The sequence below is a fragment of the Carcharodon carcharias genome, chromosome 13 (genome assembly GCF_017639515.1).
Source record: "Carcharodon carcharias isolate sCarCar2 chromosome 13, sCarCar2.pri, whole genome shotgun sequence".
NCBI classification, from domain to species: domain Eukaryota; kingdom Metazoa; phylum Chordata; class Chondrichthyes; order Lamniformes; family Lamnidae; genus Carcharodon; species Carcharodon carcharias.
This window is the reverse complement of record NC_054479.1, coordinates 83585683-83608514: the sequence shown is the minus strand read 5'-3', so window position 1 is coordinate 83608514 and position 22832 is coordinate 83585683.

The window sequence follows — 22832 nt, the reverse complement described above, 5'->3', positions numbered from 1 at the left end:
AGTAGTGCACTGGAGCGCTAACCTAGATTTGTACTCAAGTGTCTGCAGTGGAGCCTGAACCTACAACCTTCTGACTCAGAAGTGAGAGCATTACTTCTCCTCTGAAACATGGCTGACAGAGGAATGCTTCCGCCTGTGAGGAGAGATAGTCAGGTGGTTTTCATCACTTTATTCATTTTTAATCTCAGGGTGCCAAGTCTGCAGGTTTACCCCAGAGTGGGTTGGTCACTAGAAATTAAAGAGACTGCTGCAACCAACCAGATAGGAAAAAAAGCAGAGACATAAAAATATTGACATTTTTAAAAAAACAACTTTATTTATCAGTTAATGTTGAAGATGAGAGCGTAAAGGCTCTTTGACAAGGTTGAGCGGATGGAAGGTGATGAACCATGGGATGTATGTCCAATCAGTGCTGACAACCTTACAATTCACTTTCTTCCACTTTAAATGGTCCCATACATTAGCGGGACAGGCTTGGGGGGAGCTGAATGGCCTCCTCCTCTTCCTATGTTCCTATAGGACTGTGCATTCTTTTTTTTTAGGACTTATAACCACATTCGTTCACAGTCAAAGGGATTTCAATAGGGGGTATGTTGGCTATAATTCAGCAGCACATGCTATGATCAGCACTTACCATTTCATTTGGCTGGGGCGGAACGACATCTGGCAAGGGAGAGAGAGGAAAGCGAATGATCTCATACTGCCACTTGTAGATGAAATAGATGGAATACTGCCCAATAATCCGGATCGTGATGTAGTCATTTACCTGCAGACATGGAACAGAAGTCTCACACACACTGTGATATCACAGTATCAGCACTTCAAAGAACAAAGAACAAAGAACAAAGAAAAGTACAGCACAGGAACAGGCCCTTCGGCCCTCCAAGCCTGCGCCGATCATATTGCCCGTCAACTAAAACTTTTTGCACTTCCGGGGTCCGTATCCCTCTATTCCCATCCTATTCATGTATTTGTCAAGCTGCCTCTTAAACACCACTATCATACCTGCTTCCACCACCTCCTCTGGCAGTCAATTCCAGACACTCACTACCCTCTGCGTAAAAAACTTGCCCCGCACATCTCCTCTATAGTTTTCTCCTCTCACCTTAAATCTATGTCCCCTAGTAATTGACTCTTCCATCCTGGAAAAAAGCTTCTGACTATCTACTCTGTCCATGCCACTCATAATTTTGTAAACTTCTATCAAGTCGCCCCTCAATCTCCGTCGCTCTAGTGAGAACAATCCGAGTTTCTCCAACCTCTCCTCTTCAGCTAGGATAGGACAGGCTATATAAACTTGGGTTATATTCCCTTGAGTTCAGAGAATTGAGAGGAGAACTAATTGAAGGGCTTCAAATGATTTAAGGGGATTTAATAGGATAAGAGGCAAGAGGACCCGATATTTGCCTGGGGCTGAGAAGAAAGCAGGGGGTGGATTTTCGGACAGGGGATGAGAAGTAAGGTTACATAAGAAATAGGAGCAGGAGCCGGCCATTCAGCCTCTCAACCATTCAATAAGATCATGGCTGATCTGACTGTGGCCTTAACTCCACTTTCCTGTCTGCCCCCCATAACCCTTGACTCCCTTGTAGATCAAAAATCTGTCTAACTCAGCCTTGAATACATTCAATGACCCAGCCTCCACTGCTCTCTGGGGTAGAGAATTCCAAACACTAATGACCGTCTGAGAAAAGAAATTCTTTCTCATCTCAATCTTAAATGGGAGGCTTTTATTTTTAAACGGTCCACCCTAGATCTAGATTCATTTAATGAGGGGGAACATCCTCGCTTCACCTACCCTGTCAAGCCCCTTCAGAATCTTAGATGTTTCAATAATATTACCTCTCATTCTTCTAAACTCCAATGATTTAGGCTCAACCTGCTCAACCTTTCCTCGTAAGACAACCCCCTCCATCCCAGGAATCTGCCTAGTGAACCTTCTCTGAGCTGCTTCCAATGCAACTATGTCCCTCCATAAATAAGGAGACCAAAGCTGTAGATAGTGCTCTAGGTGTTGTCTCATCAATGCCCTGTACAGTTGTAGCAAGACTTCCTTACTTTAACACTCCATTCCCTTTGCAATGAAGGCCACCATTCCATTTGCCCTTCTAATTGCTTGCTGTACCTACATGCTCACTTTTTGTGATTCCTGTACAAGGTCACCCAGATCCCTCTGTACCACATTCTACGGTCTCTTTCTATTTAAATAATATTCTGCTTTTCTATTCTTCCTGCCAAAGTGAACAACCTCACATTTTCCCACATCTTACTCCCAAGTGCCAAATTTCTGTTCATTCATTAAACCTATCTATAACCCTTTGCAGACTCTTCTAATCCTCCTCACAACTTGCTTTCTCCATCTATCTTTGTATTATCAGCAAATTTGGCTACATTTACACTCGGTCCCTTTATCCAAGTCATCAATATAGATTGTAAAGTTGAGGCTGCAGCACTGATCCCTGTGGAACTCCACTAGTTACAGTTTGCCAACCTGAACATCCCACAGTAATTAACCATTAAATTTAAATTTTAAATTTAAATCAATTAAAACATTTATTCCCCCCAACCATCAGCCTGATTGACATCGGGACAGGTGGGGGCAGGGAAGAGAAGGGTGTGAATATTGGGAGTGGGAGTCAGACATTGGGGGTGGGGGGTGGATATTGAGAGGCTGTCGGCTTATCATAGGGGTCTAATTGCATAGAAATAAACTTGTTGCTCCTGGCAACTAAAGGCATGTTCCTCATGGACCCAGCTCTCCTCATCCCCTTTTAACTACTGAGATTCCTGAGAGAAGCCGGAAACCTGGACTCCATCAGTTAAAGATAAAAATCTTGTCAAATGTGAGACAGGCAGCCTCCTTTAAACATTTTAGTGACCAACCTGCCTCCTGAGAGCAGGTTGGTCTCATTAAACCTGCTTTTGTTAAAACTCCAGGTGTGCGGGTTGGAGGCGGGTTAGGTTCAAATTTGAGAATTTTAAATGTTTTTCCTTCCTCCTCGCCCGCCCTTGTGATATAAAATATAGCACACAAAAAAATCTATTGCCTCTGGTTCTGGAATCAGAACAAGGGAGCATAATCTTCAGATGAGAGCCAAGCCATTCCAGTGTGAGATCAGAGTGAATTTTTATTTATTTATTTACAGGAAGTGAGCATCACTGGCTGGCCCAGCATTTATTACCCATCCCTAATTACCCATCAGAAGGTGGTGGTGAGCTGCCTTCTTGAACCACTGCAGTCCCTGAAGGTTTCAGCAGGAATATCAACACGTTATAGAATTACTGCTAGTTACAGAAATGAAATACAAGATTTATTATTACCAGCTATCTATAGACGAAATCACTGTTAGTCACCAGCTCTCCATTTTCTCCCTTCAGTTTCCACTCTTTACCATGGCGATGTCCTGCCCTTAGTTTCCCCTCTTTCCCTTACTCAGTTTTCCCTCTTCCACCTCCCTCCATTTCCCCTTCTCCCCAATTCTCCACTTCTCCTCAACCTCAGTTTCCTCTCTTGCTTCCCCCGGTTTCCCCCCTTACCCTCCCCACCACCCTCGGTTTTCCTTCCTACACCTTTTCAATTTGTCTTCTATCCATCCTCCGTTTCCTCTCCTCTTCTCCCCTCACCCCAGTTTCACCTCGTCGCCCCCCCCTACTCAGTTTCCCCTCCTTCCTCCCCTCAGTTTCCTTCCTCTCCAGCCCTCCCTCCTCGGTTCACCCTCCTCCCTCCCTCCATTTCCCTTCTTCCCCTTCCAGCCTCAGTTTCCCCTCTTCCCCTTTTGATTTCCCCCCCTCCCCACCCTCAGTTTTCTCTCCTCTCCTTCCCCCCATCAGTTTCCCACTCTCTCCCACTCAGTGCCCCCACCTTCATCCTTGGTTCCTCCACTTCCACTGTCCATTTCCTTTCCTTACCCCCCCCTCAAGTTTCCCCTCCTTCCCACCTCCTTTTTCCCACCTCCCCTCCCCCCACTCCAGTTTCCCCTGCTCCCCCACCCTCAGATTCCTCTCCTCCCCCACCCTCAGTTTTCCCTCTTCCCCTCCCTCCCATTAGTTTTCCTTCTTTCCTGTGGCCTTCTGGTTCCCGAAACCTTCCTCAGACTAGCTGCAGATGTGAAACCACCAACAGCGATTCCCTATTACAGGGGACCCAATCTTTATAAAGCAAATGCAAAAACAGAAAGCATGCGATCAAAGGTCATGTGATTAAGCATCATACAGTCAGAGGTCATTTGCTCAAAAAATCACATGATCAAACCTCCAGGAATGCCTGCAAGTGGAGTTGGCAACTCTAATCCCCTGCCTGGCAGACATTCTGCTTGGAGAGGCAGGTGCATGGCCCTTTCCAATCTGTAGCCAGGACTTTTAGCAATTCATATCCCTGATGGAGACTCTGTAGACACAAACCTTGACCCAAATCGGTTCAGGAAGTTTCCCCCTTCTTGGCCATTGCCAATTCTTCATTATTGTTTCCTTTACATCTATCATCACGCCGCCCTCTTCGTGGAACTGCAGGACCATTGCGTTTCTAATAACAACAATCAATTAGAGACAATTACTCTTTAAACTCAGAATCATTGGTTCGAGATAAAGTCAGCCGTGCACAAGAATTTCGTGGTGCCTGGTTCACGTTTGCTTAATGGTGGCGCACACCAGTCGGCTTTGTGCAGTTGTGTCTGAGGTCAGCAGTTTTTCTTGCTGAGCTCTGCAGCTCAGGGGAGGGGAGCAGAAGAATGACAGCTTGCATGGATGCTTAGGATCAGAAAGGGTGAGTCAGGGGTGAAGGTTGAAAGGTTGGGTGCACGGAGAAGTGGAAGGGGCATCCAAGGGAGGACAGAGGATCTGGTCGGTGGTATGGAGGAGCGAAGTGGGAAGGGCCTGGCTGTCTGGCTGTGATGGGGAGGTGGTGGCGACAGTCAGTCAAAGTAAAAAAAGTGAGGGGCTTAAAGAGCGGTGTCAGTACTGTCCACATGTAGATCCATCTAAGGGTGTTGGCTGGCAGCATCCTTACAGGATTTTGAGATCACCTACAACATTTCAATTTTCCGCACTGAGAGTGATCTCAGACAATGTCCTTTACAATGTAGAAAAGGTGGGGGGGTGGGGGGGTGGTGGTGGCAGCTGAGCCTGCAAGTTCAGCCAGTCCCATAGAGTGACGAGTACAACACTGGACACTAACATGAATATTCAATAAAGAGTAAACAATAAAACACAACATTGTTTCTTGCACAATAAAGGAAATGTTCCTATCTCCTCTGTAAAAGGGTAAATGTTAGAAGCTATTATTAAAGATGTTATAGCAGGACACTTAGAAAAATTCAACGCAATCAGACAAAGTCAACATGGTTTTGTAAAATGGAAATCATGTTTAATCAATTTATTGGAGTTCTTTGAAGGAGTCACATGTGCTGTGGATAAAGGGGTGGATGTGCTGTACATTGATTTCCAGAAGGCATTTGATAAAGTGCCACATCAAAGGTTATTGCAGAAAATATAAGCCTATGGTGTAGGGGATAACATACTGGCATGCATAGAAGATTGGCTAGCTAACAGGAAGCAGAGAGTTGACATAAATGGGTCATTTTTCTGGTTGGCAGGATGTGATGAGTGATATGTCAGAGGGATCAGTGCTGGGGCTTCAACTTCTTACAATTTATATAAAAGACTTGGATGAAGGGACTGAAGGTGTGGTTGCTAAATTTGCTGACAACACAAAGATAGGTAGGAAAATAAATTATGAAGAGGAAGTAAGGAGGCTACAAAGCGACATAGATAGGCTACGTATGTGGGCAAAGATCTGGAAAATGGAGTATAATGTGGGAAAATGTGAAATTGTTCATTTTGACAGGAAGAATAAAAACGCTTATTATTTAAATGGTGAGAGATTGCAGAGCTCTGAGAGTCACAGGGATCTAGGTGTCCTAGTACATGAATCACAAAAGTCTAGTATGCAGGTACAGCAGGTAATTAGGGAAGCAAATAGAATGTTATCATTTATTGTGAGGGGAATTGATTACAAAAGTAAGGAGGTTATGCTTCAGTTGTACAGGGCATTGGTGAGGTTACATCTGGAGTATTGTGCACAATATTGGCTTCCTTATTTAAAGAAAGATGTGAATGCATTAGAAGCAGTTCAGAGAAGGTTTACTAGACTAATATCAGGAATGGGTGGGTTATCTTATGATGAAACGCTGGACAAGTTAGGCTTGTATCCACTGGAATTTAGAAGAGTAAGAGGTGACTTAATTGAAACCTTTAAGATCTTGAGGGGTCTTGACAGGGTGGATGTGGAGAGGATGTTTCCTCTTGTGGAAGAATCTAGAACTAGGGGTCACTGTTTAAAAATAAGGAATCGCCCATTTAAGACAGAGTTGAGGAGAATTTTTTTTTCTTTCAGAGGGTTGCGAGTCTTTGGAACTCTTTGTCAAAAGGCGGTGGAAGCAGAGTCTTTGAATATTTTTAAGGCAAGGGGTAAAAGGTTATCGGGGGTAGGCAGAAATATGGGGTTGAAGTTACATTCGGATCAACCATGATCTTATTGAACGGCAGAGCCGGCTTGAGGGGCCAACTGGCTTGCAAGTCGTATGTTCAAATGTTCATAACCATCAATGCCTGTCAACTGTGAGATGTGCCAGAACATTTGGCTCTCTGACTAAACTAGCCTCAACAAATAACGATGATGTACACGAGTAAAGTGAAACCAATGAATTGTGAAATATTTACAAGCTAATTTTAAATTTGAAACACACTCGTGCCACCCTTGTGCTCTCAATAAGTCTTTTGTTAATGGCAACAGAGTTGGGCAGAAAGCTTTGGCTGTGATGCAGAACCTCCTTGTTTGTTGAAGGGGTTCTTTTATAACTTGTCCGCACCTGCTGCACTGTCAGCTGACAGTGGGTTTCACCAAGGAAAAGCTTCCCCCGCCATGGAATCACGTGTCTCCCGTGCACTTTGCTGATGCTTAAAATTTTAATTGTAATCGCTTGGGAAATGGTAAAGAGCAAGAGAGCGGAAAATGGCACCCACTTCCTTTTCTGCCATTGGGAACAGTGCAGCACTGATAAGTTCCATCCAAAGAATCACACAGCACAGGAGACCACTCAGCCCATTGTGTCTGCTCTGGCTCTTTGAAAGACCTATTCACTCCCATTCCTCTGCTCTTTCCGAACAGCCCTGCAATTTTTTTCTTTTCACCTATTTATCAAAGTACTTATTGAAATGTATTATTGAATTTGCTTCTATTACCGTTTCAGGTAGAGCATCCCACATCATAACAATTTGTTTGAATAAATGTATACAAAAGGTGGTGTTAAAAGCTTTGCCTCCCATCTGCACCCTCTGTAAATATGAACATATTCAAAACTCTCTGCCTGTAGGCAAGACCTGTTCGCCTGCGCTCGCTGAACTGCATTGGCTTCCGATCCAGAAATGCCTCGATTTTTAAATTCTCATCTTTGTTTTCAAATCCCTCCATGGCCTCACCCTTCCCAACCTCTGTATCCACCACCAACTCTACAACCCTCCAAGATATCTGCGCTCCTCCAATTCTGGCCACTTGTACATACCCAATTTAAATCCCTTCACCATTGGCTGTGCCTCAGCTGTCTTGGCCCTAAGCTTTGGAATTCCCTAAACCTCACCGCCTCTCTCTCACTTCCTTTGAGATGCTCCTTAAAATCTTTAACCAAGCATTTGGTCATCTGTCCTAATATCTTTGTGTGACTCAGTGCCACATTTTGTTTGCTAAGGCTCCTGTGAAGTACCTTGGGATGTTTTCTATAATAAAGGTGCCACATAAATACAAACTGATGTTGCCGTAACAACAGTTGGCAGGGCTGCCATGGTTGGTCAATACCAAGAAAGAGCCAAGAGCTTTGGGCATATGAGTCCCTAGGGGAAGGGGAGGGGGAGCGGAACCCCTGATGAAGGAAATGCCATGAAAAAGAGATGATTCAATCCTTGAATTAATCATCGTTGTCCAGAACCTGTGCGTGATGGGGTGGACACAAGAGCAGGTTAATGAAAGAGTGATCATAAACAGTGCCAGACACAACAGCAGGGTTCAAGTTCCAGCCACAATGTGAAGGGCAGTCACAGGGTTCTATAGTAGTCAACCACACCTGATGATAAAATAATGTTAAAATGTAGAGCATGCTATGTTGCTTATTTTCCTTTTTCTTTTAACCAATCTATGTTTTTTCTTCTTTTAGCATTAAAGAACAAAACCAGCAGCATTGCCATGATTTGTATCACCAAGGGCAATGGGAGTGGGCAACTATCATGAACTTAAGGCCCAGGCTTCTCACATATAGCCAGACTTCTGACAGGAAGGACTATCTGATGATATTCAAACATAGAACACACTATTGTAAAAATAAACACAGTCCTTTCCCTGTGAATTGTGTAAAGTTTATGTCCATGGGCCCTCGAGGAACTGCAGTGGTTAGGTGAAAAATCAAATGCAGCCCAGGTGACAGTGGCACACAATATTCTGGTGAAGCCAGGAGGAGTACTCCCAACCCACAAACTGATCTGGACACTCTGATATACCTGAATCCAGGTCCATGAAGGTGTCCAAAGAGAGCCAAGCAAAGTTGTGGCCTGGATGACCTCTTAGAAAGAGGGCCAATTGAATGTGTCACGGCAGCAACTTTTAAGTACCAGCCCGCCTCCAACTGGAGGTCAAATGGCCCGTTTAACATAGAGAAATGTGAGGTCATACATTTAGGGAGGTCAAACAGTTGCAGGGATTACAAAATAAATGGAAATATGCTAAGAAGGGTAGATGAAGTGAGAGATCTTAGCGTATAAGTACACAGGTCCCTGAAGGCAACAGTTCAAGTAGACAAGGTTGTAAAGAAGGCATATGGAATGCTCTCCTTCACTGGCAGAGGTATAGAATATAAAAGTAAGTATATAATGTTGGAATTGTATAAAACACTGGTGAGGCCACAACTGGAGTATTGTGCGCAGATCTTGTCACCACGTTACAGGAAGGATGTAATAGCTCTGGAGAGAGTGCAGAGGAGGTTTATAAAAATGTTGCCAGGGTTAGAAAAGTGTAGCTACAAGGAGAGATTGGATAGGTTGGGGTTATTTTCCTTAGAACAAAGAAGGCTGAGAGGTGACTTGACTGAGGTGTACAAAATTATGAGGGGAATAGATAGAGTGGACAGGATAAAATTGTTTCCCTTGATGGAGAATTCTAGAACCAGGAGACATAGGTTCAAGATAGGTGGCAGAAGGTGTAGGGGGGAAATGAGGAAGAACATATTTACACAGAGGGTAGTGGGTGTCTGGAATTCGCTGCCCAGGTTGGTGGTAGAGGCAGAAACTTTAAACTCTTTTAAAAAGTACCTGGATCTGCACCTAAATTGCTGTAAGCTGCAGGGCTATGGGCCGGGTGCAGGAAGGTGGGATTAGAAAGGGCACCTGGGTGTCCTCAGGCTGGCATGGACAAGATGGGCCAAATGGCCTCCATCTGTGCTGTAATTTTTCGATGGTGCTATGGTATGCCATCCCCTCCATAGAGCTGTCCATGTTTACCTGTTAGCGTGGACACCTGCTGGAGTTATGCAGATTGGCTGCTCCTTTTCTGAACCTGGCTACTCTGGAAGGATTGGGTAAACAATGTGCTTATTAAGATGAGGCACTCGGGAACATTTATACAAGATTTAAGACATCAGAGATGGGGGTGGGGGGCGGGGGGGTGGGTTGTGGGGCGGGGTCCAGAACAAGGAGGTAAACATTCAAATAAAAGCCAGGCCGTTCAGGGGTGATGTCAGGAAGCACTGCTTCAAACAAAGGGGAGTGGAAATCTGGAAGTTGTTCCCCAAAAAAGCTGTTGAAGCTGGGTACAATAGAACATTTCAAACTGACATTGATAGGTTCTTTCTAGACGAGGCTAGTAAGAGTTATGGAACCAAGCAGGGCAAATAGAATTAAGATATGGATAAGCCATGATCAAAATGATCAAGGGGCTGAATGGCCTCCTCCTGTTTCTATTTTCCAATGAGCGGGTGGTGCAGTATTAACCAATTGTATTGACAGGGGAAGCTGAGCCCAGCTTCTCCTGAGTCCTGTTAGAGTGAGGGGATGCCCATGGGCAGCAGGCAGCACACAATGGCAACTTAGCAAGAGAAAGAACTTGCATTTATATGGCACCCTTCACATCCTCAGGGTGTCTCAAACAGCCAATTAATTGTTTCTGAAGCTGAGTCATACTGGGCAACATGGCAGCCAATTTCTACACAGCACTTCCGCAAGCAACAATTTGATAAGTAGCCAGGTTATCTGTTTTTAGAAGTGTTGACTGGGGGATAAATGTGGGTCAGGACCCCTGGCTACCCCAGCTTTTCTTCAAATAATGGCTGTGAGACCTTTTATATCCACTTCAACAGTGGGATTGGTCCAATGTCACATAAACAATTCTTACATTTCTATAGTGCTTTTCAAACCACAAAACATCCCAATGCACTGTACAGCTGATGAAGTAGTTTTGAAGTTTAGTCACTGTTGTCATGTAGGAAACGGAGCAATGAATTTATAAACCGCAAGATCCCACAAACAGCAATGAGACTAAGATCATTTAATTTGTTTTTATAACATTAATTGAGAGGGATACATATTGGCTAGGTCACTAGGAAGAACACACTTGCTGTTCTTCAAAATTGTGGCCATGGGGTCTTCTACATCCTCCAGAGCAGATAGATATGGCCTCAGTTTAACATCTCATCTGAAAAATTGCACCTCTGACAATGCAGCACTCCCTCAGTACTGCATTGGAATGTCAGCCTGATTAGTGTGCTGAAACCCTGAAGTGGGCCCTCTATCCACAACGTTCTCACTCAGCAACAAGGATGTCACACTGAGTATTGGGTATTGTGTAATGAGAAAGGAATAATTGGCAATCTACTTGTGTGAGACTCCTTGGGGATGAGCAACCATAATATGATAGAATTCTTCATCAAGATGGAGAGTGACGTAGTTGATTCTGAGACTAGGGTCCTGAATCTTAATAAAGGAAGCTATGATGGCATGAAGTGCGAGTTGGCTATGATGGATTTGGGAAGCGTTACTTAAAGAGACGATGGTGGATAGGCAATGGCAAACATTCAAAGAGTGCATGGGTGAACTGCAACAATTGTTTATTCCTGCCTGGTGCAAAAGTAAAACAGGAAAGGTGGCCAAACCATGGCTTACAAGGGAAGTTAAGATAGTATTAGATCCAAGGAAGAGGCATACAAATTGGCCAGAAAAAACAACAGATCTGAGGATTGGGAGCAGTTTAGAATTCGGCAAAGGAGGACCAAGGAATTGATTAGGAAAGGGAAAATAGAGTACGAGAGTAAGATTGCGGGGAACATAAAAACAGACTGTAAAAGTTTCTACAGGTGTGTGAAGAGAAAAAGATTGGTGAAGACAAATGTAGGTCCCTTACAGTCAGAAACAGGGGAATTTATAATGAGGAACAAAGAAATGGCTGACCAACTAAATACATACTTTGGTTCTGTCTTCACAAAGGAGGACACTAATAAATGTTGGGGAACACAGGGTTTAGTGAGAGTGAGGAACTGAAAGAAATCAGTGTTAGTAGGGAAATGGTGTTGGAGAAATTGAAGGGATTGAAGGCCAATAAATCCCCAGGGCCTGATAATCTACATCCCAGAGTACTTAAGGAGGTGGCCCTAGAAATATTGGATGCATTGGTGGTCATCTTCCAAGATTCTATAGACTCTGGAACATTTCCAACAGATTGGAGGGTAGCGAATGTAACCCCACAGTTTAAAAAGGGAGGCAGAGAGAAAACAGGGAACTATAGACCAGTCAGCCTGATGTCAGTAGTGGGGAAAATTCTAGGGTCCATTATAAAAGATTTAATAGCTAAGCACTTGGAAAACAGTGGCAGAATCGGATAGAGTCAGCATGGATTTACGAAAGGTAAATCATGCTTGACAAATCTACTGGAATTTTTCGAGGATGTAACTAGTAGAGTTGATGAGGGGGAGCCAGTGGATGTGGTTTATTTGGACTTGCAGAAGGCTTTCGACAAAGTCCCACATAAGAGATTAGCATGTAAAATTAAAGCGCATGGGATTGGGGGTAGTGTATTGAGATGGATAGAAAACTGGTTGGCAGACAGGAAACAAAGAGTAGGAATAAATGGGTCTTTTTCCAAATGGCAGGCAGTGACTAGTGGGGTACTGCAGGGATCGGTGCTGGGATCCCAGCTATTCACAATATATATTAATGATTTAGATGAGGGAACTAAATGTAATATCTCCAAATTTGCAGATGACACAAAGCTGGGTGGGAGGGTGAGCTGTGAGGAGGATGCAGAGATGCTTCAGTGTGATTTGGACAAGCTGAGTGAGTGGAAAAATGCATGACAAATGCAGTATAATGTGGATAAACGTAAGGTTATCCACTATGGTAGCAAAAACAGGAAGGCAGATTATTATCTGAATGGCTATAAGTTGAGAGAGGGGAATGTGCATTGAGACCTGGGAGTCCTCGTACACCAGTCGTTGAAAGTAAGCATGCTGGTGCAGCAGGTGGTAAAGGAGGCAAATGGTATGTTGGCCTTTATTGCCAGAGGATTCGAGTACAGGAGCAGGGATGTCTTGCTGCAATTATACAGGGCCTTGGTGAGACCACACCTGGAATATTGTGTGCGGTTTCGGTCTCCTTATCTGAGGAAGGATGTTCTTGCTATAGAGGGCGAGCAGCGAAGGTTTACCCGACTGATTCCTGGGATGGTGGGACTGACATATGAGGAGAGATTGAGTGGGTTAGGATTATATTCGCTGGAGTTCAAAAGAATGAGGGGGGATCTCATGGAAACCTATAAAATTCTAACAGGACTAAACAGGGTAGGTGCAGGAAGGATGTTCTCGATGATGGGGGAGTCCAGAACCAGGGGTCACAATCTGAGGATACTGGGTAGACCATTTAGGACTGAGATGAGGAGAAATTTCTTCACCCAGAGAGTGGTGAGCCTGTGGAATTCACTACCACAGAAAGTAGTTAAGGCCAAAACATCATATATTTTCAAGAAGGAGTTAGATATAGCTCTTGGGGCAAAAGGGATCAAAGGATATGGGGACAAAACAGGAGCAGGCTATTGAGTTGGATAATCAGCCATGATCATAATGAATGGTGGAGCAGGCTCGAAGGGCCGAATGGCCTACTGCTGCTCCAATTTTCTATGTTTTCATGAACTATGTTTCTACGAACTAACACTTTGGAAGTATCCAGGGGTTTGGAGTTGGTGGGATGGTGGTGGTGTGTGGGGGCTATCACTTCTTGTGGTCTCCTGGCAACAATCAATGCTCTCAGGACCGTTAAAAAGAACTTTATAGGAAGTTTTCCGATTGCTTAACTGTGTGTTACAGGATCGAGACTCTGCTCAAACTAAACAGTATTAATATGAGAAATAGTAATGTGGACAATCAACAATAACAACTTTCGATTGGCTGATTGAATCACACAACACGGTCCTTTGATTGTCCGTAATAGGCAGAGTACAGACTGTACTCAACCAGCCTGCACTTGCAAAACCCAAAACAAAACCTCTACTGTTAGATGTGATTTCACAATTGGGCAGCACTTGTTGAACAATCCTGAGTGCACAAATAGCTACACTAACAACCAATTTAAGATAATCAGTCAAGCTCATAACATGGCTCATTTAAGCTTGCTAGAAGTGATATACATTCATACAAAGGGGCCTGCTCTCTGCAAACAAAAGGAATATGTTCAAGCCTTGCAGCTCCTTTGAATTACCCAGGAGCTTGGGGATCCTATAATTCCCCATTGCTTCCTCCAATGGCAAGACCTTGGCCAACCAGCATCGACCTGCGAACCAATCAACGCCCTTTTCTCCCGTAGAACAAATTGTGGTGATTGTTTGAAATTTGGCATTCTTGTGTTTGTCCTGATGCGTGAAAGAGGAAAATCTTCTGCAATGTGTCTCAATTTTCATCTACATTTAAGTTTATGTTTATAGGGCACCTTTACATAATGCTTCACAGCAGCATTATCAAACAAAACAAAACTGCAGGTTAGGATGAGAATGGTAATAATATCACACGTGTAATTTCATAAACACAAGGGGCAAAATTTGACACAATTCAGTGTGTTTAGAGAGTTAAAGTTACTTAGCTTAGTTGAAATTTAGCAATAGTCTCACATTCTTTTACAATTTAACTTACTCGCCAGGTATGAAAATACTTCCATGACCAAATGGTGTGAAACTAGCCAGTAAAACAGGCTGTCGCGCTGTATCATTGAAGACATTGGTGTAAAATGCTCCTTGACAGGAAAGTCCAGAGTGACTGCGACAGACGGCAATATTACCTGAAGGATAACTGCACCTTAAGTCAAGGAGTAACTCATGGATAATGATTTCATTGACAGAGTTATCACTCTCACACAAGAAATAGTTCCAAATGTTGCATAATAATACCTGGTTAGCTATCAACCTCCATCCCCCATCCTCACCTAACCTCACACATACCCTCACACGTGCCCCATTACCATCATCCTCGCCTCCTCACCCCACCCTTACCTACCTGCTCACCCTCACCCTCATTCTGTCACCCTCACAGTCCCCATCACCCTCACCCTAACCTTCAGCAACAACCCTATCACCATCACTCCCACTGCATCCTCAACCCCCACCCATATACACACACCCTCTCCCTCCCCCTCCCTCCAACCCTCAACCTCAACTTCACCATCAAATTCACCCTCAACCTTGCCCTCACAACAACAACTTGTATTTATATAGGAACTTTAATGCAGTAATACATCCAAAGGCGCTTAACAAGAAAGATCATTACCATTAAAAAAATTAAAAGCAAGCCACAAAAGAAGATATTAGGGCAGGTGACCACAAGCTTCGTCAATAGGTAGGTTTTAAGGAGCGCCTTAAAGAAGGAAAGTGAGGAAGAGAAGCAGAGAGGTGTAGGGAAAGCATTTCAGAGCCTCATTACCTCCCCATCATACTCACCCTCACATGAATCCACACCCATATCCTCCCCATAACCCTCACCCTCTGCATTCCCCTCACCCTCCCTATTACCCCCATCCTCCCCATCACTTTCACCTTTACCCAAACCCACACCCATATCCTCCTCATCACCGCCAACTTCCCCATCACCTCCACCCTCCCTATCACCTTCACCTTCCCCATCAACCTCACCCTCCTCATTCCCATCACCCTCATCCTCTCCATCATCTCCCCCTCCCATCACACATCACCCTCCGCATCACCCTCACCTTCACCTTCCCCATTACCCTCACCCTCTCCATCACCCGCACCATCAACCTCCCATCACCCTCCCCATTACCCTCACCCTCCCATCACCCTCCCCATCACCCTCACTCTTCCAACACCCTCCCCATTACTCTTACCGTCCCATCTGTCTTACCGTCACTTTCTCTATCACCCTCACCTTCACCTTCCCCATCATCCTCACCCTTCCACCACCCTCCCCATCACCCTCACCCACCACATCACCATCACCCTCCTATCACCCTCACCCTCCCACCACCCTCCACATCACCCTCACCTTCCCTATCACCTTCACCCTCCCCATCACTCTCACCCTGCGCATCACCATCACCCTCCTATCACCCTCACCCTCCCACCACCCTCCACATCACCCTCATCCTCCCTATCACCTTCGCCCTCCCCATCATCCTCACCCTCCCCATCACCCTCACCCTCCCCATCACCCCCACCCTTCCATCACCTTCACCCTCCCAACATCCTCCCCATCACCCTCATCACTTGATTGATAGTCCAATCTCACTTTTTGTGGGCTCCTTATGGTAGACAGGCCCAGAGGGGGAGATGTTGAGCTCCAACGCAACAGCATAGGTGGGAGCTGAACCCGGACTCATGGCGTGCCACCTAATCGTTCCCTTTATTATATTTAATATTTCAATTTCAAAAATGGTGCAGCACCCAATGTTGTTGAGTCATACATAAATAAGCTGGGATTGATGTTCCAAGGATACTAAATGATGGCTGATCCATCATTCAATGCATAATGCATTTTACTTAATGCAGGGCTCTCCACCTTTAAGTTTGGGATGTATGGCTTCCCCTCCTTTAGAAGTGGCACCTCAGGCACTAGGGCGTGCTTCCTGAACTTGGACGTGGGTTCAGTTTTGGCTTCTTCATAATGCAGGAGAATAACCGGCTTATCAAACCCATGTTTCATCATATTCATTTTTTCAAAATTTCTGAATAGAAAGCAGAAGAGAAAATTGGTTAGTACTGGGGTGGGGGGTGGGGAGGGTTTGAATATTTGGTAAGTGTTGGAACAGGTTCTCTACAGCTTGTGCAGAAACCCAGATCTAAGTACTGCGATGACACTTGATCCAGAAGCAGTGCAGAAAGGAAAACTTGTAATTTCTTTAAAAGGTCTTTGGAATCTGTAATTGTTTTTAACAATGTTTGAAAAGGACTTTTAAGAGTTTGGATCAATTTTAAGGGATCAATTGTCTTTTTCTTGAATAGTAAGAATTACTGGTCCATGTGACCTGGCGACCCTTAACCTGGAAGTAGTACCAACAGGAAGGAAGCTAAGAAAAAAAAGCCCTGTAGCTGGCAGACATAAAAGAGAGCTGCAGACACAAAGGAGAACTACAAGCAGAGGAGCTGGAGGATGAAAGTGATCAGCACACAGAAACAGACAGAAAGAGAAAGCAGACAGAAACAGAAAGAAGAACACAGACAATTCTTGTGAGGAGAAGCAAATCACTTCAGGAAGAGATCAGCTTTTCTGTTTGGCAGAAAAGGAGACAGATCTCTTGAAGGCAATGTGTGAGCTGGCTAAAAGGTCTAAAATCTGAGTTCCACAAAGTTCTGTTAAAGCCATAATGGGTGGTTAAAACAGCAGTTAGAGGCCTATTTCAATATCTAAATCCTTCCCTCACAGCTCCCTGCGCGCATTCAAATCTGCCCAGATGAGATCCAGACATGGGCAGGATGACGTCGGGATCCTGACCTGACCTCACATTTGGGGGAGCTAACTCCCTGCAGTCAGCCAAACCCACCTCCGTTTGCCTCTTACTCCAGCCCCCCTCCCCCCACCTCCCCTGAGTCAAAAAACATTTCTCCCCATTCACACTCTGGTTATTTGGCTAATTATTTTAAAGCTGTGTCCTCTGGTTAGTGACTGTTCTACCAATGGAAACAGTTTCTCCTTGAAAGAAAAACCCCACATAATTTTGAACACTATTAAATAATCCCCCTATAACCATCCCTATTCCAAGGAGAACAAGCCCAGCTTCTCCAGTCTCTCCACATAACACAAGTCTCTCACCCCTGGTACCAATCTCTTCAATCTTTCATTATATCCAATTACACTCAGCACATTAAAACATTAGGAAACAATTCCATTTTACATATTTACATCCTTGCATTTTCAACTTGAATTTTCTCCAAAATCAGGGTGCAGGTTTCCTTCCAGTTCGATTTTTCAGTGATTTCATCGTATGATTTAATAATCCATCCTAACAAACAACCAAAAGAAGGTAATTAGTGTGGTGACAGTATGTGTTAAAAAGTAAGTCTCAGGTGAGGGTGGCACAGGCAAGGCTGGGATTTATTGCCTATTCCTGATTCTCCTGAAATGGCAGGTATGATGGGTTTGATGATAGCAGTTTGATGTGATTGAATGGCTTGCTAAGCCAATCACTTCCTCCTACCTCCTCTGGACCATGATCCCACCACCGAACATCAAGCCATTGTCTCCAGGTCTGTCACTAATCTCATCTGCTCTTGCTATCTTTCTTCCACAGCCTCCAACCTCAAACCACCATCCTCCCCCCAACCCACACAGCCCACTTCTACCTCCTTCTCAAAATCCACAAACAGGACTGTCCTGGCAGACCCATCGTTCCTGCCCCATTGAACTTATTTCTTCCTATCTCAACAATCTTTTCTCCCCTTGTCCTGTCTTTTCCCATCTACATCCATGACTCTTTTGATACCCTCTGTCACTTTAAGTTTCCAGTTTCCTGGCCCTAACCAGCTCTTCACAATGGACATCCAATCCCTCTACACCTCCATCCCCCACCAGGACGGTCTTAGGGCTCTCAGCTCCTTTCTTGAATGGAGGCCAAAATTGTCCCCATTACCACCACCCTCCCCCGCCTGGCTGAACTTGTTCTCACTCTGAATAACTTCTCCTTTAATTCCCCTCACTTCCTCCAAATAAAAGGTGTTGCAATGGATACCCAGATGGGCCCTAGTTATGCCTGCCTTATTGTGGGATATGTGGAATCTTCCTTGTTCCAGTCCTACTCAGGTCCCTCCCTCATCTCTATTTCCAGCATATTGATGACTGTGTCGGGGCCACTTCTGCTCTTACCCTGAACTGGAAAATTTCATTGACTTTGTTTCCAATTTCCACCATTCTCCCACCTTCATCTGGTAGATCTCCAACGCACCCCTTCCTCTTCTTGACTTATTTGTCTCCATTTCTGGGGATAGGTTATCAATAAAGATTCATGCTAAGCCTCCCACAGCTACCTCAATGACAATTCCTCGCACCCTGCTTCCTGTAAAGACTATTCCATTCTCTTAGTTTCTCTGTCTCCATCATATCTGTTCCTATGATGCAAACTTCTAATATGTCTTTTCCTCAATCAAGTGTACCTCATTCCCCTGCCACACTGTGATTGATAGGGCCCTTGACCATGCTTGTTCTATTTCCTGCACTTCTGTTCTCACCCTTCCCCTCCAGTCCAGAACCATGATTGGGTTCCCCTTGTCCTCACTTTCCAACCCAGCAGCTTCCATATTCAACCGATCTTCCTCTGCCATTTCCACCACCTCCAGCGTGATGCCACTACCAAACACATCTTCCCCTCTCCTCCCCTTTCAGCATTCTGAAGGGTCCACTCCCTCTGTGATTCTCTGGTCCAGTCCTCAATCATCCCCAACATCCCAACCCCTTGCCATGGCACCTTCCCATGAAAGTGCAGGCGATGTGACACCTGCCCCCTTTTATCTCTTCTTTCCTCGCTGTCCAAAACCCAAAATACTTCTTCCAGGTGAAACAGCAATTTATGTGTTCTCCTTTCACTCTGGCATTTTGTATTCACTGTACAGAATACAAGCTACACTACATGGGGAGACCTAATGCAAATTAAATTGGATGACTGCTTTGTGGAACACCTCTGCAAGCATGACCCCAAGCTTCTAATGGCTGACCATTCTAATTCTCATTCCCACTCTGACCTCTCTGTCCTCAGCCTCTTCAATGTTAAATAGATCTCAACGCAAGCTGGAGGAACAGCACCTCAACTTCCACTTAGACACTTTCCAGCCTTCCGGACTGAACATTTGAGTTCAACAATTTCAAACTGTCATCTCTGCCCCCATTTTGTACCATATTTCTTGGAATCTTTGGCTTAATCTTGTTTTTGCTTTCCGACGGCAGCTGTTCATCATTCTGCTATTTACACTTCCTCTAGACACATATTTTGCTTCTTTACTTGTCCCATTATTACTTTGTTTTGCCTTGTATCACCAGCCTTTTTGTCATTTACACTCTCCTGTCCTCCACCATATCACAGAGCTTCCCTTTTGTTTAATTTTTCCCCTCGCCTTTCACTTGCTTAATTCTTATTCCATTTCTACCTTTTTCCAGTTCTAAGGAAAGGTCACTGAGCTGAAACGTTAACTCTGGGCGGAATCTTACATTTTGGGGAACTAAGCCTGGGGGCTGGTAGGAAAGTTGGCGTAATTTCCACTGGGTGGCCGGGCGGGTGAACACACATAATCTTCCACTATTCAGCTCATTGATTATGTATCAGCAAGGAGCTTGGCGAATCTCGTGGCAGTGTGGACAGAAGTCACCCAGCCCACCGTTCCCTTATGGAGTCGAAGGTCCTGGAGTCATAGTTAAACAGCACCCAGACAGACATTCACTCAGAGCAAGCCAGAAACTGGGAGGTTAGCGCCTGTGGGCTCAAAAAAGCACAGCCCTGCAGGGTAGGCAATACATTAATGATTTGCTCTGCTCCGCCAGGGTTAATGAAACTTCTACCCACTGCAAACTCACACTTTCATAAGGCATCAGGCAGTCTAAGTTAACACATGACCAGCTGATGGGACATCAGCATTGAATGCCTGCCAGCCACTTTAAGCTCTCCATCTCATATTACTGCTTGGACAAACAGCATCTTAAACCCTTACCGTGGAAGGCTCATCAGAGCCAACAGGCATGCATGCTTCTGAACTGTTCATTCATCCATTATGCTCACAGTCACTCCTCTGTCTTTCTCCAGGTCAAGATTGCACATAACAAAAGAGAGTGAGCCAAGACCAGAGGGGGAATCCCAGAGATCTCGACCCTGTCAAGTTTTCAAGGCCACAGAACTCGCTGGTGGGAAGGCAAAATCCTCCAACAAGCCAGTGAGGGCGCATCCTGTATACATCGACAAGATACAGGCAACAACGGTGACTGAACTTTAATGTATCGGCCTGCTTAGTCAATCACTAATTCTCTCTACTCCCTATTCTAGCAAGAAAAGCGGGAGGACATCGTCCTCCAAACAACACAGTTCCAGTGTCCAGACATCTTGGAGGAAGAAGCAGCAGTATCCTCAGGTGCATTCACCTGCACCTTCCACCTGTGCAGATACACACACCTTGGGGTCCTAGTTCTAGAGTAGGCTCGGGTTCGCAATCTGGTGCTCACCTCACAAACATGGGTCCACAGCTGGTGAGACAGTTGATAGCCAAGGTCTCTGACACTCAGGGGAATGCTGGAGACCAGGCCCTTGCTGAGTTTGTGTCCGATGACAAGCCTCTGGACTTGGCCTGAAGAGACCTTTTTGGAGGGGAATATCAGGCAGAATTGTCAGAGGCCATCCACAGACTGGGCCAAAGGCTGGAGGAGTCCATCCACGTTCTCTCTGATGTCGTGGCTGCGGCATGCGAACATTTTGAAGACACCACGGGAAGGATGGTGGCTGCCTTGGAGACCCAGGTCCCGCAGTTTCTGGGGATTTGCGCTCAGACCTGCACACTATTGCTCTAGCCATGGGTACATTTCAGCAGTCACTAGGCGAGAAGGGGAGGGGGCACCTCAATCACTTTCCAGGTGTCCCTTCTTTTCAAGGAGTCAGGGAGAGGTCATCAGGCACCCAAAGGGAAGAGAAGTACCAGCTAGGCATATTGGGAGCATCCAGCCAGGACACTCCAAGGGTGCCCTGCCACCTCAACCCCTCTCTGCCAGTGACCCCATCAACTCCCACAGGTTGGGCCAAGGGAAGTGCACCTGAGCAGGAAACTCTTAGAAGGCTGGAGCCCTCAAGGCCTCTGACCACCAGAGGATGTCCATTAAAGTCATCAACATGGCATAGCAGTCAGCAGGCTGCCTCCACCTCTGCTGTGGACATCAGGGCTGCACCTAGACAATAGTGGTAAGAAGAATTAAGAAGTATTGAATGCACACTGGTGGCACAGATGTTCACTCATAGTATATACTTTGCACTTTTGTAAATATATGTTGAATCTATCCTTCTCCAAGTCTCATGGGTTCCATTTATAATCAATTGGCTTCTACGTTTCATGGTCATTTAAGGGTTAAAATGTGCCTGTAATAGAATCCCATCTGGATCTTCAATTGCATAAATTCTCACACAATCTTACCACTGTGAACGGTCTGTAATTCCACATCAGGAAATGCACATCATTAGTGACACTGCTGCCTAGTTAATGCACCTGTCTGCCTATTTTCTCAGACAACCATGTGTTGGCCTTGGGTTACCAAGATTAGTGATTTAACTGCTGCTGTTACACTGATGTCTGTTGTTTGTGGAAGCCACAAGTAGTCATCGCAACTCATGTTAGATTCGTATGTTCAATGTGTCATTTAGAATGGCTTTTACTTTACGACAATCAGCTTATGAAAAATATACTGTAAACCTCCGAAGCCCATTGGCTTCCATGCCACTCTGCAGGAAGATGCAGTGTCCACGTTTAATGGTGAACATCATTCCTCACTGAGTTCCCACTCTCCACATGCATGATGCTGAACTAGGGAAGGAAAGATCCATCAGGAACCTTACATTTGAGTGCAAGAAGAGTTAGAGTGTGTGATCTAAGAGGTATGTGTTCATCTTGATAAAACCACCTCCTTACTTCCAATGATCTTTAACTGAACCTGCACAGCTGCTTAGTGGGACTTTACATGATCCTTGGGGAAAGGCACAGCACACAACTCAATCTGGAATTCATTTCTTGACAGGACTCTCATTGACTTAAGATATCTAAACAGGAATGGCCTTTGTGAGCTGTCAAGGACTGTGATGCTCCCAAAGCGATTCATTTGCAACTCTCCTAAGGCCTCATCAGGGTCCATGAAGGAAAGAATTAGTCATTGGCTGTACTGTCAGACTGGGCAAGGTAATGTAAAGGTCATCCAAGAGAGAGACTTGTCAGGATTCCGACAACTGCAGGGGTCCCAAGTGGTTGCACCCAGCAAAGCATTGTCTTGGTGAGGCACTCTCAGTGAGGACAATGCAAACAAACCTTGAAATGGGCAAAGATCTGGAAAATGGGGTATAATATGGCAAAATGTGTAATTGTCCATTTTGGCAGGGAGAATAAAAGAGAAGCATATTAATCAAAGGGTGAGAGATTGTAGAACTCTGAGATGCAGAAGGATCTGGGTGTCTTACTGCATGAATTGCAAAAGGCTAGTATGCAGGTGCAGCAAGTAATTAGGGAAAGCTAATAGAATGTTATCATTTATTACAAGGGAATTGAATACAAAAGTAGGGAGGTTGTACAGAGCACTATTGAG